This window comes from Carcharhinus amblyrhynchos, chromosome 8 (assembly GCF_965287045.1).
Source record: "Carcharhinus amblyrhynchos chromosome 8, sCarAmb.v2.hapA, whole genome shotgun sequence".
NCBI lineage: Eukaryota > Metazoa > Chordata > Chondrichthyes > Carcharhiniformes > Carcharhinidae > Carcharhinus > Carcharhinus amblyrhynchos.
In genome coordinates, this window is record NC_137331.1 from 39991759 (window position 1) to 40010280 (window position 18522).

The 18522-nt window shown below is 43.9% G+C and overlaps 1 long non-coding RNA gene across 1 annotated transcript in view; it reads left to right on the plus strand.

Annotated features, from left to right (window-relative positions):
- Window positions 1-18522, plus strand: part of LOC145346532 (uncharacterized) — a 72677-nt gene that overhangs the window by 22132 nt on the left and 32023 nt on the right. The window contains exon 3 of the long non-coding RNA XR_013887707.1: window positions 10947-11064. This is a non-coding gene — a long non-coding RNA (uncharacterized LOC145346532). The remainder of the gene's footprint in view (window positions 1-10946; window positions 11065-18522) is intronic.

The following is an 18522-nucleotide window of genomic DNA, read 5'->3' on the forward strand; positions in this document are numbered from 1 at the left end:
CTGTTTTTTTCATTCTTTTCATGAATGTGGGCAACATTTGCTGTCCATCCCTAATTGCCCTTGAGGAGGTCGTGGTGAGCCGTATTCATGAGCCACTGTAGTCTGTGTGGCATAGGTAAAGCTACAGTGCTGCACAGGAGAGCTCCAGGACTTTGACCCGTGACAGTGAAGGTACAGCAATATATTCCAAGTCAGGATGGTATGTGTCTTGGAGGGGAACTTGCAGATGGTGACAGCATGGTAGCACAATAGTTAGCACTGCTGCTTCACTGCGCCAGGGACCTGGGTTCGTTTTCAGCCTTGGGTGACTATCTGTGTGGGGTTTGCACATTCTCCCTTTGTCTGCATGTGTTTCCTCCGGGCGCTCCAGCTTCCTCCCACCATCCAGTGGTGTGCAGGTTAAGTGGATTGGCCATGCTAAATTGCCCCTTAGTGTCCAACGTTGTGGTTAGGTGGATTGGCTGTGATAAATGTGCAGGGTTACAGGGATAGAGCAGGGCGGGAGGTGCCTGAGTAAAATGGTCTTTTGGAGAGTTGGTACAGACTCAATGAGTCAAGTGGCCTCTTTCTATGGGGATTCTATAATCCTATGGTGTTGTTCCTTGCATGTGTAGCCCTTGTCCTTCTAAATGGTGGTGGGTACAGATTTGAAAGGTGCTGTTGAAGGAACCTTGGTGTATTACAGTCTGTATATGGTACACACTGCTGCCAGTGTGCCTTTGCCCTGTTCCTCCACCGGGTGTGCTATACCTCAGTGAAGTGTTCAGCATTGAAATTCATGCAAGTTACCCATTCATTACCAACTAAACATCCCAGTAAAAGGTGAGGACTGGTGCATTCAGGTGTCAGTGAGTTTCTAATACTGTGATTAATATTAATTACTTCCAAACAGCCTCTCTAGCTGCGAGTATTTAGTTTTACAAGTGTGGACCCTCATTCCTTCAAAATTTAATTGCTGGAAATGTTTATTACAATTGCATCTTTGTTTATCTCTTGTATTTATTGCATTCTCTCTTTCTCAACTGAAACTGTTAGGAACATTCTCATCCATGAGTTCAAAGGTTAAAGTTCAGGTGCTACCCTGGTAAATGACTAACACATCACTGAAGGAATACTGCACTCTGAGGGGTGCTTTATGTCCATAAAGTGTAAATGAGCCAAGAACCGAGCTCAATTGATCATCTTAAATCGATTGTTATTGTAGCTATTAGCACACTCAGGATTTAAGTTATTTATTAGTGTCACAAGTAGGCTTACATTAACACTGCAATGAAGTTACTGTGAAAATCTCCGAGTCACCACATGCCGGCATCTGTTCAGGTACACTGAGGGAGAATTTAGCCTGGCCAATGCACCTAATCAACACGTCTTTTGGACTGTGGGAGAAAACCAGAGCACCCAGAGGAAATGCACACAGACACGGAGAACGTTCAGACTCCACACAGTGACTCAAGCTGGGAATTGAACCCAGGACTCTGGAGCTGTGAGGCAGCAGTGCTAACCACTGTGCCACCGTACCATCAGAATTATACAAGTGCTGCCCAATCATGAATTCACATCTAATGACAGACATTTTCTCCAGTATGGGGGGCTGGTTGAATAGAGCCTACACTCTGCCTATTGTGAATAATCAATGGAACATGCTGTTTGATTCAAAAATTCATTGCAGTGTTAATGTAAAGTATTAAACCAAACAACTTTCCAAAGAGGTAAAACTGCAAAAATGGGCTAACCAGGTTCGAATGACCAGTCTGAAACCACCCCTCGGTACCCAGTGTTAGAATGTAACCGGTGACAACTTTGTGTTGGATGTAATGTGACCAATAGGAACAAGATGTAATAGTCAGCTGGCCAGCTGAATCAGTATAAATAAGGAACTATGTAGAATTTTCGGGAGCTTGGAGCGGCCTGGGGCAAGGCCGCAAGTTTGGAGTAATGATGTTTCTTTATTAAACCCTTTCTTCGTTTTATAAGTTGGAGTAAGTTTTGTTGTATTTTCATTACCTGCATTTTGAAGAGTTCCTTCTGAAGAAACACTTTTTCACACACACTGCTAACATTTTATGGGAAGGGTTTAATTCTGCTTACTGGTCCAATGATGTGCTGGGGTTAAGTTGATCGGCCATATTAAATTGGCCCTAGAGTCCGGGGGATTAGCAGGGTAAGTGTGTGGGGTTACGGGAATAGGGCCTGGGTGGGATTGTGGTTGGTGCAGACTCAATGGGCTGAATGGCCTCCTTCTGCACTGTAGAGATTCTATGGTGGAGTGGAAGTGGTTGTAATGGCAGCTGCTGTCAGTTTGACCATTACTACCAATATGCTCTGTGTCCTTGATAACCAGTAACACTCCCACAAGAGGCTTAATGATTATTACGTAATTACTAAAGGTTTGAGAAAAATCATGCATTTAATTACTGGGAAACTCGATATCCAGCATAAAACTTCTATCTCTCCAAACGCTGTTAAATTAATCTCCCTTGGTACATGCGCTGATTTATTTTACATTTCATAAAAGAGGATGATTTAAAAGGGCTCGGTGCTTTATTTCACACAATGTGAAATGACAATCCATTTCCCTATTCTGAACAGACTCTCTCTCCTTCCTTCATTCTGTTTCTTGGAATAGCTGGGTGAGATCGTTCTTTTGACATGCTGGGCACATTGAATCAGAGAGTTTTTTTATATTTTATTAGTGTCACAAGTAGGCTAACATTAACACTGCAATGAAGTTAAGGTGAAATTCCCCTAATCGCCACACTCCAACGCCTGTTCAGGTTCACTGAGGGATACTTTAGCACGACCAATGCACCTAACCAGCACATCTTTCAGACTGTGGAAGGAAACCCACGCAGACACGGGGAGAACATGCAGACTCTGTATAGACAGCCACCCAAGCTAGGAATTGAACCCGGCACTGTGAGGCAGCAGTGCTAAGCACTATGCCACCATGCAGTGGTAGATTTTATTATTACTTACTGGGGAATAGAAGTCTATTTTTTTCACATTAAGTAACCAGTTCCCATGTCCAAATTTCTTAAATGTAGAGGCAAATCTACCTCGGATTCCGCCGTTCTCAGAATCCTGGCTGAAATCTCCACTTGCATCACATTTCCAGGGTCTTGGTCTGATCCCATTTGGAATATTGTGAGCAATTTTGGGCCCCATATCTAAGGAAAGATGTGCTGGCCTTGGAAAGGGTCCAGGGGAGGTTCACAAGAATTATCCCTTGTCATATAAGGAATGGTGGAGGACTCTGGGTCTGTACTCATTGGAGTTTAGAAGGGTGAGGGGGGGGATCTTATTGAAACTTACAGGATACTGCGAGGCCTGGATAGAGTGGACATGGAGAGGAGGTTTCCACTAGTAGGAAAAAAAACAGAACCAGAGGGCACAACCTCAGGCTAAAGGGACGATCCTTTAAAACAGAGATGAGGAGGAATTTCTTCAGCCAGAGAGTGGTGAATCTGTGGAACTCTCTGCTGCAGAAGGCTGTGGAGGCCAGGTCATTGAGTGTCTTTAAGACAGAGATAGATAGGTTCTAGATTAATAAGAGGATCAGTGGTTATAGGGAAAAGGCAGCATGGGGATGCGAAAAAAATCAGCCATGATTGAATGGCACAGCAGACTCAATGGGCCAAGTGACCTAATTCTTCTCCTATATCTTATGGTCCTGCTGTAAATTTGCATCAATTGAGAGTTTCTGGGTAGTTGAGGTGTAACTCAAGGTTGAGTGGTTCCTTTCTTTGTCGAAGTCAAGTTAGCTTTGGGGGCCCATATCTACAGAAAGGAGACTCCTTTAGTTAGAGCTGAATTCAAACCAAGGTCTCAAAGTCAAAAAAGTTTACATTTGTAAAGCCTCTTTTCATAGCCCCTGGACATTACACAGGGCTGTCCAGGCAATGAAATACCTTTGGCATGTAGTCATTAGGAGGATTTAAGGAAAAATATAGGCCAGGTACAGGGTATAGTTTTGCCACACCTCTTCAAAATAGTAGCGTGGAGCTTTCACATCCACCCGAGAGAGAGCTTGGTTTAATATTTGACTCAAAAGGCAGCATTGCTGACAGTGCAGCACTCTCTCAATGGAGTATCTGCCCTGATTCTTGTGCTCTTGTGCTCCTGGAGTGGAACTTGAAACCGGAACCATGTGCCTCAGAGGCCAGAATGCTATGCCTCAAAACTAGAGGTGAAAGGTCAATGGTCATGGGGACAGGATTTGATTTGATTTGATTTGATTTATTATTGTCACATGTATTAACATACAGTGAAAAGTATTGTTTCTCACCACTATACAGACAAAGCATACCATTCATAAGGTGTAGAGAAAGATCAACTTAACATAAGGTAGGTCTTTTCAAAAGTCTGACAGCAGCAGGAAAGAAGCTGTTCTTGAGTCACTTGGTATGTGACCTCAGACTTTTGTATTTTTTTCCCGATGGAAGAAGGTAGAAGAGAGAATGCCTGGGGTGCATTGGGTCCTTAATTATGCTGGCTGCTTTCCTGAGGCAACGGGAAGTGTAGATGGAGTCAATGGATGGGAGGCTGGGCTATGTTCACGACCCTTTGTAGTTTTTTGTGGACATTTGAACAGCTTGCGGAAGTGTCTGGCTCTGGCTGCACCTCACCCCCTCTACCACGATGGGGCTGTTAGAATTTTGTCCCAGGATTTGCTGACCATGTTGTCATCAAACAATTTGTAATCAACATTCTGATCCTCCCAGCACACTGATGGCAGGCAGTAAGAGGGGGAGACAATCCCGGTTAGCCAGGCTCGATGCACAGTGCTGCCACTCAAGCTTTACCAACCTGTCTTTTGCTTAACAGAGTGAGATGCCCAAAGTCCCTCGCTAATTACAGCTGGAATGATATATTAACCATTGAAACCAATGAAAAGTGAAGTTCAGTGAGGTGTAGAACAAGTTGATTCAACCTTCTCAGTTTTCTGGCATATGATTTAAGTTTAAATTACACTTTTATACCGATTGCAAATCTTACACCAGCGCAACTTGGCTCTTTTTTGTGTCAACTCTCTCTCTGTTATAAATTTCTATGTCCACGTATTTAACAGGTTTTGCCATTGGAACAGTAGAACATAGAAGTGATACAGCACAGTTGGAGACCATTCGGCCTATCTTGTCCACGCTGACCCAAGACACCCAGATAGCCTTTATAATCCCACCTTCCTGCTCCTGGCCCATAGCCCTGTAGCTTACAGTACTTAAGGTGCAGGTCCAGGTAGTTTTTAAAGAGTTTAGGGTCTCTGACTCCACCACCAATTCAGGCAGCGAATTCCAGACACCCATCATCCTCTATGTAAAAGAATTTTCCTTCATGTCCCCTCTACACCTAATGCCACTTTGTTTTAATCTGTGGCCCCTGGTCTTTTTAGCAGTCTGCCGTGGGAAACAGGTTCCTCCCATCTACTCTCCCTCTACCCCTCACAATCTTGTACCCCTCAATCACATCACCCTTCAGCCTTTTGTGTTTCAAGGAAAGGAACCCCAACCTCTCCAATCTCTCCTCATAGTTACAATTCTCCAGCCCTGGCAACAGTTTAGTAAATCATCTCTGCATCCTCTCCACAGCAATTATATCCTTCCTGCGATGTGGTGTTTCATGATAATTAATACATGCATTATAGTATTGACTTTCCCTTTGTTCTTATTGAAAGATACACTTCAGCTCTGCTACATTAGAGGGTGCCTGGGACACCCAGCACTGCAACAAGGCTGGAAAGCCTGGTTGTTTTGACTTGGATTGTGAGGATGTTGAGGTTTCCACAGTGAACAGCTATATATAGTCTGGCCTTCCCCTCACCTCCCCACTACCTCCACGCCCCCTTCCACCTACACCACAATTAAAGGTGCCTGTAAGATTTATGTAGAATTTTTTAAAAAATTCATTATTGGATGTGGGCTTTGCTGGCTAGACCAGTATTTATTGCCCATCCCTAATTATCCTAGAGAAGGTGATGGTGAGCTGCCTTCTTGAACCGCTGCAGTCCATGTGGTGTAAGCACACCCACAGTGCTATTAGGGAGGGAGTCCCAGGGTTTTGACCTATTGAATGGTGAATGAGTAAGCGAGTGTGAGAGTGAGTGTAAAGAGCGAGTGTGAGAGTGCTTGTGAGTGAGCAAGTGTGAGTGAGCAAGTGGGAGAGCACAAGTGTGAGAGGGCGGATGTGAGTGAGCAAGTGTGAGACCAAGTGTGAGATAGCAAATATGAGAAAGCGAGTGTGATAGAGCAAGTATGAGAGAGTGGGTGTGAGTGAGCGAATATGAGAGAGCGAGTGTGAGAGTGGGTGTGAGTGACTGACTGTGAGAAGTTGGGTGTGAGAGAGCTGGTGTGAGAGTATGTGAGGGAGAGAGTGTGACAGTGAGAGGGAGAAAATGTGAGTGAGAATGCGTGGGAGTGACTGAATGACAGTGTGAGTGAGAGATTATGGGGGAGAGTGTGTGAGAGAGCGAGTGTGAGAGAGCAAGTGTGTAAGAAAAAGCATAAGCGAGAGAGTGTGAGTGAAGAATGTGAGAGCGTGTAAGTGAGCGAGCAATTGTGAATAAGAGGGGTGAGTGAAGGTGTAAGTAGAAGTTTGTAGGTAAGAAAGTAACAGCATGTGACTTTGAGTGAGCATGTGTGTGAAAATGAGTGAGAGCATGCCTGAGAGAGCATGAGTTAGAGTCTGGGTGATAAAATAGAGCATATGGTGAGTGTGAGGAGAGAAAGAGTGCAAGTGAGACTGAGAAATTGAGTAAGAGAAAGCGAGTGAGTGAGTGTGAGAGAATGAGAGAGAACCGTGAGACTGCAGTGAACCGGACACACACACAAGCTGCTCAGCATGGGGACATACACCCTCCCTGCATCCCCCCCAACCCATCCCCCATTATTCTCCCCAAAACCCTATCCACACATCGGACGAGGCACAGTGGAAAACTCAGGAGGAAAGGCAACCCGCTTGCAGCCCTGAATTTCATTTGAATTCTGCAGAGCAATGGCCTCATTTTCTGACTGTCACTCTCTCACCCACATTCTCTGAATTACACTCTCACTCTCCCTCTCTCACACTCACTCTCACATAGTCTCAGGGTGGCACGTGGTGGGACAGAGAGAGAGAGAGGCAATGGCCGAGAGCAGAGAGGGGGAAACAGCGAGTACCAACCTACTGAGTTGTAAAAAATATTGGCCATACTGGTTAGTGCTGTTGCCTCACAGTGCTAGGGGCCCAGGTTCAATTCCCAGCTTGGGTCACTAACTGTGTGGAGTTTGCACATTCTCCCCGTGTCTGTGTGGGTTTCCTCCAGGTGCTCCAGTTTCCTCCCACAGTCCAAAGATGTGTGGGTTAGGTTGATTGGCAATGATAAAGTTGTCCCTTAGTGTCAGGAGTAGTAGCAGGGTAAATATATGGGGCTAGGCCCTGGGTGGGATTGTTGGCAGTTGCAGGCTTGATGGGCCAAATGGCCTCCTTCTGCACTGTAGGGATTCTATGATTGCAGGGAGTCCCAGGGAGCAGGGATTGGCCATCAGAAATTGAAAGTCCCCGGGCCGTTCTGATGGAGTCTGGTGCATCATGTTGTCCTGACATGCATTCAGTCGTACATCCATCTCAGACAATCCAGGGAACAGAGGAGATAGCCCTTGGTGATAAAAATGTGCAACCATTGCCTGTGCCTGTAGGATATTGCTTGATAATTATCTCCATACAACTAAGACGACAAGGGTTTTAGGATGGTGGGAGTTAGTTAAAAGACTCAGTAAGATTACAGTGCTTCAGTCATTTTGTTCATATGATCTTTACCTCATGTACATAACAAACATGTCATTTTACATACATGTAGCATACATTTCCAATGAGCAGCATGATGTTATATGTCCACAGTCTAAAGTCATTACAACATCACAAAGCCTGATTAGCATCACGACATTTGTGTACTGGTCTGTTATTCTTGAGAGCAGAAACGCTGGTGGATGGTGTTTAGTATTTAGATTATGCAACCTTAAGAATCTCTCCTTCGAACGAGTTGAACCTGTGTGCTGTAAAGGTTGAATATTTTCACTTATATTACGTTTGAACACTCACTCCCTCCAGGGTCTGGACTGAAATAGTCTAAAAACAAACCTTCCTCGTTCAAGGACAAATTTCACGTAAGTGCGAATCTTCAAGACATCATTTGCATCAACAAAATATTGAAATAAACAAGTCCGGTGTTCTAAATACATTAAATAATATAATGAGACTTTACATAAGACATAATATTGATAGGAAGAATTGTAGAACACATTGTGAAATCATGCCTTGCTTTCTTCTACTTTGTTTGGAGGAACTAGCAGATACCTTCACCTTTCACTCAGTGGCAATGAGTATCTGCCTCGACGTAAATGGCCCCAAATCCTGTTGGGCCTTGTGGAGGTTGCTGAGGATTGCTGTTGCAGCTGAGATTTTACACTATCCTAATGTTCAAAATTATCTTATAATAATGGGTTTTGAAGATCAAGAAAGGTGCATTCATAAACCCAGCCCACAACTCAAGCCAACCTCCCATCCATTTACTCTGTCTACATTTCCTGCTGCCTCAGGAAAACAGCCAGCATAATTAAAGACCCCACACACCCCGGACATACTCTCTTCCACTTTCTTCTGTTGGGAAAAAGATACAAAATTCTGAGATCACATACCAACCAACTCAAACTACAAAGGGTTGGGAGCATAACCCAGTCCCATCACTTGAACCAGCCTCCCATTCATTGACTCTGTCTACATTTCCCACTGCCTCAGAAAAGCAGCCAGCATAATTAAGGACCCCATGCACCCTGGACATTCTCTCTTCCTCCTTCTTCCTTTGGGAAAAAGATACAAAAGCCTGAGATCATGTACCAACCGACTCAAGAACAGTTTCTTCCCCTGCTGCCATCAGACATTTGAACGGACCTACTATATATTAAGTTGATATTTCTCTACACCCTAGCTAACAGTACATTCTGCACCCTCTGCTTTCCTTCTACCCTATGTACTCTATGAACAGTATGTTACGTCTCTGTAACCCACAAGAAACAATACTTTTCACTATATCCTAGTAGCTGTGACCATAATAAAATCAGTTCAAATGGGTTGAATATCAACATGTAAATCCTACAACCCATACCGATGGCAGGCAGGAAGAGTGGGAAATAATTGCTGGCCAGCTATGTGATATCTATTTATTGGTGTCACAAGTAGTCTTACATTAACACTGCAATGAAATTACTGCGAAAATCCCCTGGTCGCCAGACTCCAGCTCCTGTTCTGATACACTGAGCAAAAATTTAACATGGTTGATGCACCTAACCAGCACATCTTTCAGACTATGGAAGGAAACTGGAGCATCCGGAGGAAACCCACACAGACACAGTGAGAATTGCAGATTCCACAAGTCCCTGGGTCGCTGGCACTGTGAGGCACATTAAGAAGTCTCACAACACCAGGTTAAAGTCCAACATGCTTATTTGGCACTAGCTTTCGGAGTTTCTGAACTCCGAAAGTAGGGAATGATATTATAAGGAGAGGCTGAATAGGAACGTATTGTAAAGGAAACCCTTTACTGTGCTTACCCCAGTCCAACACCCGCATCTCCACATCATGGCTGTGAGGCAGAATGTTAACCACTGTGCCACCATGCCACCCTTAAAGAGAAGGTTGGGGCCTCTACCATCAATATTCAGAGCTCCAGACTGCAACATGCGTATAAAAGTTTATGTTACCACAGCAACTCAGACTCCATAGGGATCCAATTAGATCAGTTGACTACATGGCTGGTCATCGAGTCATGGAGGTTTACAGCATGGAAACAGGCCCTTTAGCCCAACTTGTCCATGTCACCCTTTTTTAACCACTAAGCTAGTCCCAATTGCCCGTGTTTGGCCCATATCCCTCTATACTCATCTTACCCTTGTACCTGTCTAAATGCTTTTTAAACCTGTCTAAATGCTTTTTAAAAGACAAAATTGTATCCTTCTCTACTACTACCTCTGGCCACTCATTCCAGACACTCACCACCCTCTGTGTGAAAAAAACTGCCCCTCTGGACCCTTTTGTATCTCTCCCCTCTCACCTAAAACCCATGCCTTCTAGTTTTAGACTCCCCTAATTTTAGGAAAAGATATTGACTATCTAGATGATCTACGCCCCTCATTATTTGATAGACCTCTACAAGACCACTCCTAAGTCCCAGTCTATTCAGCCTCCTTATAACATCAACCATCAAGTCCCGGTAGCATCCCAGCAAACACCTAGTGTGGATCAGATGGGTGCCAACAGCAGATTTGATCACTGTTCCAGCTGGGCTAGATTCAGTACCTGCCACCTTGTCCCCCCTCCATGGTGGAGGGCATAGCATTGTGGACCAGACCTGCCTTTGGGCTGAGGACTGAAGCAAAAATAGTTGATAATGATGATGTTTGTTGACAAGTAATCCTGAGACTTGGAGTAATGACGCAGAGTATGAAAGTTCAAATCCCACCAACACTGCAGCTGGAGAAGTTAAATCCAATTAACTAAATTGGGAATAAAATGCTCAAATCAATAATGGACAATGAAGCAACCTAATTGTTTAGAAAAATATTCTTTGGAGAATGAAGACCTTTACCTGGCCTGGCCCACATATAACTCCAAACCTCCATTGATGTAGTTGACCCCTAACTGCCCTCTGAACCATTCTAGCAAGTCACTCAGTTGTATTCAAGAAGGCGGCTCTAGGGCAATTAGGGGTGGGCAATTAAAGCTGGCTTTCCCAGTGATGCCCACATGCTGTGAATGGATTAAAAAAAACACAATGCAACATATAATTTATCCCAATTGCAGATATTCAAAGGTGTTTATCACAAGCCAGTTGAAGCCCAGATTCTGATGGAGCGCTCATTGCATTCAAAGAGAGAAAAAAAATTGATGAATTTATCGTTCTTATCTCTATTTTTCAGGAAATTTCCAAATGTTTTGCAGATCCATTGGCGTTCATCAGGCATTGTATGTTGCAACACCACCTGAGGCTGGGAAAGTATAAAATTAATGTTGGCCATCGGTTGTTCATTGCCACAGGTAAATAAAATAACACTGATCCAAAAGCAGGATACTGCAGATGCTGGGAATTTAAAATAAAAGCAGAAAATGCTGGAAATGCTCAGCAGACCAGGCAGCATCAGTGCAGAAAAAGAATTAAAATTGCATGATAACCTTTCATGAAAACTGGAAAATATTAACAAATGTTTTCAGAGGGGGTAGCATGGTGGCACAGTGGTTAGCACTGCTGCCTCACAGCGCCAGGGACCTGGATTCGATTCTGGCCTCAGGTCACTCTGTGTGGAGTTTGCTCATTCTCCCCGTGTCTGCGTGGGTTTCCTGCGGTTGCTCCGGCTTCTTCCCATAGTTCAAAGATGCGCAGGTTACGTTGATTGGCCATGCTAAATTAATCCTAGTGTCAGGAGATTAGCAGGGTAAATATGAGAGGTTATAGGAGTAGGGCTTGGGTGGGGGCTATTGTGTTTGTTGCAGGCTCCATGGGCCACATGGCCTCCTTCTGCATTGTAGGGAGTCTATAGATTTTATGTTAGAGATTTTGGATGAAATTTAGAAGAATGAGGGGGGAATCTCATTGTAACTTGCAGAATAATGAAAGGCCTCGATAGAGTGGACGTGGGGAAGATGGTTCCATTAGTAGGAGAAACTAGGATCCGAAGGCGCCATGTCTGGGTAAAGGGACAACCATTAGAACCAAGATGAGGAGGAATTTCTTCAGCCAGAGGGTGGTGAATCTGTGGAATTCATTGCCACAGAGTGTGGTGGAGGCCAGGTCATTGAGTGTATTTAAGACTGAGATAGATAGGTTCTTGAGTGGTAAGGGATCAATGGTTAGGAACATAGACATAGAAGCAGGTGTAGGCCATTTGGTACTGCAAGCCTGTTCCACCATTCATCTTGATCATGGCTGATCATCGAATTCAATATCCCAATTCCCCCCTTCTCTCCATTTCCCTTGACCCCTTTAGCCCCAATTACACGGAAACGGGGGAAAAGATGGAAGAATGAGGTTGAGAAACTTATCAGCCATGACTGAATGGTGGAGCAGACTCAATGGGCCAAATGGCCTAATTCTGCTCCTGTATCCTATGGTCTTATTTTAACCAAGTAAAAGCTAAAAGGTAAAGTTGTTATAGTCCCAGATGATCATAGACTGTTCTCCCCTTTGAGAGAGAGAGAGGTGACAGGTGGTGATTTAACCTAAGGGTTACTACACCTCACACAAAGGGCAAGGTTGAGAAGGCAGGACCCTCATGAATATCCTTAGCTGGTATGGCAATTGAACCCACGCTGCTGACATCACACAGAGGCAGGGAAAAGGGGTGAAGAACATGAGTTGAAGGTCTATGCCAAGGTGACTAAGTGACAAAAGATATGATGGTGTGAAGCAAGAGAAGATGGAAATGGGAGAAGTCAAGAAACAAAAGAGGTGTCTAGTGGAGATGGAAATGGGAAAAGCAGAATAATTATGAACAATTGCTGTCTAAAAATTAAAAAAAACAGACAAAAGAAAATGTGATTAAGATCTGAAATTGCTGAACTCATTGTCGAGTCAGACAGATTGCAGCGTGCCTAATGAAAAAATGGGGTTCTGTTCCTGACCTCCATTGGAATGTTATCAGAGACCAAGAAAAGAGAGGTCAGAGTGGGAGTGGAGCAGAGAATCAACATGACAGGAGACTGGAAGTACAATGTCACACTTGCAGACTGATCAGAATGCTCAGTCATCACTCAAGATGCTTGTAATCTCCCCTGTAATGATACTGTGCTAGTTTGATATATTTATGTTTAAGATCAGGTTGTTTTAAGAGCAGTGTTTTATTTGCAAGAGTCAATTTGTCTGGGAAACATGCAGCACATGCCAAGTGTAATGACTTTAATCAGGTAATTGAGGTGGGCCTGTTAGAATATGAACTCCCTGATTAAGGGCCAAATTGATGTGCCAATCAGGGAGCCTCTTACTTTATATGTAACCAGGAGTGCCAGTTCCTCTGGGACTCCTAGTGTGGGCTGCTCACTGAAAACATTCTGTGTGCTCTTGTCAGACTTTTGATAAAGGGATTTTGGTGAAGGGACTTCTGTCTGCAAGAACTTATCACACTAAGAATGCAGGCTAATAATTCATTTTAGCTTGGAATCTATTACCTTGTGGAGTTAATGTACCTTTGGTTTATTTAGGTTCTCCTGGGATTTTAGACTAGGTATGCAGAGTCATATGAGTTTTTGATTAAGTTGGTTGTTAGAAACAGAGTCATGTGATTAATAGGAGGAGCGAAGCTCTCAGAGAAAAAAGAATTTCAGTTTCATTTTTAAAATACAAGCAGTTGCTATCTGGTCTGCCAGAAGAAAGCAGTAGCTTTCTCTTTCTCTCTCTGAAAAGTCTTCTCTGAGAGCTCCAGGGCTGGTAACCTAAGTCACAACAAATATGCATGTGTTTTGCTAGCTAATTTCAAAGAGGGGGTTTACATCTAGAAGAGAAATATTGCTTAAATTGGAACTCACAGTGATAGGTTAGCAGTTGAAACTTGCAACTCCTCATGTTTAAATATTATTTGATTGTTAAAGCTTAAACGAGTTCATTTGTTATAGTTAAATTGTTGTTAAATAAAGCTTGTTTTGATAAAAGCTTCTCTGGTTTGTCAGTAGAATCACGCCCAGATTGAAACATCTTATCCTCACACTAATGCCAAAATAGAAAATTGTTGGGGCTTAGTCTGGCTTCATAACATACCTTAGGGTTTCTGACCTGGTATCCTAACACCCCAATGTAGAGGAGACCACATCATGAAAAGTGAATACATTATGCTAAATTAAAGAAAATAGAAGCAAATTGTTATTTTGTCTGAAAGGAGTATTTGGCACCCTGGAGAGAGAGAGAAGCTAAAAGAGAAGGCATTGTGTCCTCCACATTTGCATGGGAAAGTTAGGGCGCATTGCGGGGAGAAGGGAGTTCAAGTTGCATCCCAAAAACACAGCTCACCCCTCCCCTCTGTCTCACTTTGCCAAGGGGTGGGGGGGTGTTCTGTTCCCTCTGAAACACTCTGGTCCACTCCTCAATCACTCCCAACAGCCCCTCCCAGACCAGGGTCAGGGTGGTAGCTGTCCTTCCTTGCAGTACATTCATGAACCAGTTGACTTTAATGTCAGCTGGCTATCAATTTCCTTGACGATTTTCAGATTTCTAAAAGAAAAGGCTGAATTCAAAGGCTCAAACTGCCCATGGTGGGATTTGAACTCGTGTTCTCCTAGATTATTAATCCAGGCCTCTGGGTTAATGTCCATATAGCCATGATGTGATGCAAGTGTTAGACTTTATCTACATCACTGCTGCCTTTTGGTGAGCAGAGATGTTGAAATACTCCCCCAGGGTAAACAGGGAGAATGACTGAATGTATCACATCAGAACTGCAGTGTACTGATGTTAATGTTTCTGAGTCTTATTGGATTTCTGCCTAATTTTGAGATTCATCTCTCAAGAGATAATTATCGCTTTTCATTGAGTCAAGCGCACCATAATGCATACCTTGACACTGACGTAGATTCCATAGATTCTTACAGCACAGAAAGAGGCCATTTGGCCCATTATGCCAGGGCTGTCTCTTTAGAAGAGTTAGTCAGTAAGCCCAATCCCCCTTGCTTGTTCCCCATTGCTCCGAAACTGACTCCCCTTTCAAGCATTTTTTCAATTCCTTTCTGAAAGCTAATATTAAACCTGTTTCCATTCAGGCAATGCATTCCAGATCACAACTCACCGCGTAAAATAATCAGCATCGACAAAGGGTCATCTGGACTCGAAACATCAGCTCTTTTCTCTCCTTACAGATGCTGCCAGACCTGCTGAGATTTTCCAACATTTTCTCTTTTTGGTTTCAGATTCCAGCACCCGTAATAACTTGCTTTTATCCACGAAAAATAATTTATCCGCCTCTCCTCTTTCATTTTATTTTTGCTAATTGCCTTAAATGTGTGCCCTTCCACAAACTGGTCCTCCTATCAGTGGGACACTCAGTCCCTCTGTACTCTATCAAAGTCCTTCATAGAATAAAATATTATTAACTATTACCCTAATGATGGGCGGTGATTCTCAAACACAGCAGGGGGTGATTTTTATATTAATTGGGTAGGAAGGCAAACATACCAATTAGGTGCAGGAGTAGGTCACTCAGCCCTTTGGTTCTGCTCCATCATTCAATAATACCATGGCTGATCTGACTGTAACCTCAAGTGGGGTGGGGGGTGGCATGGTGGCACAGTGGTTAGCACTGTTGCCTTACAGCTCCAGGGACCAGTGTTCGATTCCAGCCTCGAGTAACTGGCTGTGTTCTCTCCCCATATCTGTGTGGGTTTTCTCCAGGTGCTCCGGTTTCCTCCCATGGTCCAAAAGATGTGCAAGTTAGGCAGATTGGCCATAGTAAATTGTCCCTTAGTTCCAAAGATGTGCACATTGGGTGGATTGGCTGTGCTAAATTGCCCCTTAGTGTCCAAAAATGTGCAGGCTAGGTGGATTGGCCGTGCTAAATTGCTCTTTAGTGTCCAAAGATGTGTACGTTATATGGATTAGCCATGATAAATTGCCCCTTAGTGTCCAAAGGTAGGCAGGTTAGGTGGATTGGCCGTGCTAAATGTGTGTGGTTACGGGGATAGGGCGGAATGGAGGGCGTGGGTGGGATACTCTCTCTGTCAGCGAGTCGGTGCAGACTCTATGGGCTGAATGGCCTCTTTCTACACTGCACAGATTCAATGATTCCCCAAGTTACAATGAGATTGAAGACTCAAAACCTTTCAGCAACTCTGATTAAAAGGATATAAGTATCAACTTCAGCTTCCAGCCATCGCTTTAAAGAGCACTCAAAATGGCTGCCTCCGGTTCTTAGCATCCATGATTTGTGCTGGGATCAGGAACTGAGGGCAGGCAGACGGCAAATAATATCAGGGATCATGTAGGGTTACCAACCCTCCAGGATTATCCTGGAATTACCAAGTGTTAACAATTAATCTTTAGTGCACTGCTGGAAGACAAAAAAGAAAATTGCGCCTGATTTAAATTTTTTATTCATCTTTGTTGACTGCTGTAATTTATTAGTTCAAGACGAGATACAAAGGTCTCTGACATTTCAGCATCAGCCAATCAAATAAGACCTGTACACTTTCCGATTGGCTGCGAGAAGAGTGACCTATGCCCTTTCAGATCGGGTGTGATAAGGTGAGTGTGTTGGGTGAAGAATGGTGGGGGTGGGGCAGCAGGAGACAGGAGGTCATGTGATGAAATCTCCAGGGATACACCCAATCAGAGTTGGCAACCCAGATGTCATCCTGATCAGATGATCGAATCGAGAAGACAAGTTACCTGGATGGGCCTTGCATGTAGAAGATTAAGTGAAGTGCTTATGATGGATGAGTGAGTTGATAGGGGAGATACGAGTGAAGGTAGTTCCTTGTGGGTGGGGAGTCCAGAACAAGGGGCGTAAACTTAAATTTTGAGATAGGCTGTTCAGGGGTGAAGTCAAATACCAGCTCTTCACTCCAAGACCATTGAAAATCTGCAAATCTCTGTCCCAAAAACTGTTTGAGGGAGGAGGTCAAATGAAAATTCCAGAACTTGACTTTTTGGGTTAAGTTTTGAAAAATGGAATCATGGCAGGTAGATGGAGTTACAAGTTACTCAGGGGATTGAATGGCCTTCTCCTATTCCACTTCCTGTGCATCCTGAAAGTTACCTCTGTGGGTTTCCAGAGGGAATATCTATCCACTGAGATTATGTTCATAGAATTATAGAATTCCAACAGCTATCCGGCCCATCTGTCCGCAGGCAGAGTATCTTACCCAGGGCCTCTCCCTTGCACTATCCCTGTAACTTCATACGCTTTCCATGGCTAATCCATCTAACCTACACAACTTTAGACACTAAGAGATAACTTATCATGGCTAATCCACATACCTGCACATCTTTGGACTGTGGGTTGAAACCGGAACACTTAGAGGAAACTCACACAGACGCAGGAAGAATGTGCAAACTTCACACAGACAGGCTGGAATTGAACCCGTGTCCCTGGCACGTGAGAACAAAGAATGAAGAAAAGTACAGACAGGAACAGGACATTTGGCCCTCTAAGCCCTTGTTGATCATGATGCCCTTGCTAAATAAAAAAACCCTCCTGCCATTACTCAGTCCACATCCCTCTATTCCCTCCCTATTCATGTACCCATCCAGATACCTCTCAAATGTTGCTAATGTGCCTGCTTCCACCACCTCCTCTGGCAGTGCATTCCAGGCACCCACTGCTCTCTCCATGTGGAAAACTACCCCCGCACATCTCCCTTAAATGTTCACCTCCTTCCCCCCTCATCTTGAACATGTGTCCCCTTATAATTGACACTTCCACCCTGGGGAAAGAGCCTCTGACTATCCACTGCTAACCACTGTGCCACCCCAAAACACTGTCCCATCCAAAAAGTCAGGAAAGGTGAAGAACACACGCTAAGTTAAAGGGAGGCTCGATAAGCACACGCAGGAGGAAGGAATGGAAGGGTACGCCGATCAGATGGGAGGAAGCGCAGAGGCAACATAATCATCCACCCCAATCAGCCATGGCCTAACACTCCAGTCGTACACAGCTTTAGATATACTTAGCACCATAGATACTGATAGTCTGACATTATATATCACCAGATAGAGACTTGGAAGTCAAATTGTCACTTTGCAAAGGCATTGAAAACATTGTATTCATACAATCATTCTAACATCACACTTTCTTTTCAAGATGGCACTGGAGCATGGCGACTTCTTGCAAGTTGTACCCAGCACACCTTCTACTTCTCTTTTACTCTTGTTCTATGCTTCTAAAACATCATTCTAGCTATTTTAAACTCGCTAACAATGTAACACTACATTCGGCACTGTCTCCTTTCCTTCTCTATGAACGGTATGCTTTGTCTGTATGGAGTGCAAGAAACAATACTTTTCACTGTATGTTAATACATGTGACAATAATAAATCAAATCAAATCAAATCAAATCACTGCTATTGACCAGCATTTGGCCAAAGCTTGTGTTTTAAAAAAAACCTCAACTTTTATGCATCCTTTAAGATGACATCACATTGCGTGTTAGTGTTTGCCCTTGAGGACATTGTGAGCTGAAAGATGATACCTAGATTCCAAGACTAAATAATGAGGACACGGACTGAGGTGGTGCTCCCTATTAGGATTTAGAAAGTTAAGTGGTGATTTAAGGATATTAAAGGGGCAGGAACAGATAGGGGAGAAAGAGAGAAACTATTTTCAGTGGTTGGGGAATCGAGGACTAAGCTGGCATTCTCTGACCTTACCTGTGGCTGGGATTCTCCAGTCCTGCTGCTGTGAATGGAGATTTGGCTGAACGTCAAATTCTCATTGGCAGCGGTAGGGTGACACGGTGGGTTAGCGTTGCTGCCTCACAGTGCTTGGTGCCCCAGGTTCGATTCCTGCCATGGGTGACTGT